The sequence below is a fragment of the Pteropus alecto genome, unplaced genomic scaffold (assembly GCF_000325575.1).
Source record: "Pteropus alecto unplaced genomic scaffold, ASM32557v1 scaffold43, whole genome shotgun sequence".
Lineage (NCBI taxonomy): Eukaryota > Metazoa > Chordata > Mammalia > Chiroptera > Pteropodidae > Pteropus > Pteropus alecto.
In genome coordinates, this window is record NW_006435764.1 from 1,969,112 (window position 1) to 1,970,468 (window position 1,357).

The following is a 1,357-nucleotide window of genomic DNA, read 5'->3' on the forward strand; positions in this document are numbered from 1 at the left end:
TGAGTGGGTCCAGACAGCGGAGGTGGAGGGTGACGGGGACAGTGCAGCTGGTTGGCGCTGGGGAGGGCAACCGGGCGAACCAGGCCGACTCAGAACACGGCCTGCAGCTCAGCGGACCCGTAACACCAGGCCATGGCTAACCCGGAGAACTCTGGGTGTCCTCGCCAGGAGCACGAGGTGCAGAGTCTGAAGCTGAGGGTTGCGAGTGTGCTGAGCCGTGTTCCCCCAGAGCAGGAAGTCACGACGTGGCACTATACGCACATTCCTTAGAAATGCGGGGCTGAGACCCAGCGGTTACGGGGAGAAAGACACAGGTGGAAAATGGACGGCCACCGGGAGCGGGGCTCGGGGACGGGGCAGAGCGAGACGGGCGTGGTTTTGTCACCCAGCCTGTGGAACAACGTAAGACTTTTAAACTGTGTTGTCACGAAAAAGGCAAACTCTTTGTGCCAGGTGTATATAAAGGAACAAACCACTGGCCGGATCTCAAAAGCGTCACGTAAAGCAAAGGTGACCAGTGACAAAAGAACGCACGCTGTGTGACTCCGTGTGGGTGACGCGCAGGCGGGACACGCCGCACCTCGGGGCAGGAGGTCAACCGGAGCGGGGCAGGACGCGGGAGGGACACGTCCCCAGCTCCTTTGGGGCGGGGCTGGCACGAACACGCACAACGTAAAGCACCTGAACGTGCACGTTGGGTTGTGCGTTGTCACAATCCGCTAAGAAAAAAACTTTTCCAGTAAACGTTACTCGATATATCAGTCTTAAATTTTAACGTTGAAAGAGAATTTTAGCCATCTTGTTACTCGAAATATCATTCCCATCATCTCCGAAGTGTTCAGAGCCGAGAGATGAGTGTTTTAACATGTTTTTTTAAAAACTAGCATAATACTGGCACCTAAATTTGGAAGAGAGCAAAATCCAGGGTTGTTTGGAGTTTGTTCTAGACACGTAAAGATTACTCCACATTCATCTCGATCTACGCTAAGGAGACGTATCATAAATGCAACATCGATTCCCCGTAATTTAAAACCCAGCGTAAAAACGAGAGATGGATATAAATCTGAAACTAAATGCAGAAGCAGGAAGCGTTTGGGAGCAAAATCGAGAAAAAGACAAAAACGCTGGTTATCAAAGACGTTCGTTCTAGGAACGATCTAGAACACAGTTCCAGAAACGCCGGCCCACAAAAGCGGTTAAAAAATGAACTGAGAGGTGTAAATGTTGGAAAGAAGTCACATTAGTTGTATAGTATATCGACCTGAGGCGAAAACTAAGAAAATCTACCGAATAACTGCTAGACACAGGAAGAGAAGGTAGCAAGGCGGCCCATTACGACAGCGACACACAGAATTCG

At 50.6% G+C, this 1,357-nt stretch overlaps 1 protein-coding gene across 2 annotated transcripts in view; it reads right to left on the bottom strand.

Annotated features, from left to right (window-relative positions):
- Positions 1-1,357, bottom strand: part of NADSYN1 (NAD synthetase 1) — a 28,688-nt gene that overhangs the window by 21,092 nt on the left and 6,239 nt on the right. The gene's annotated exons all lie outside the window — the stretch shown is intronic.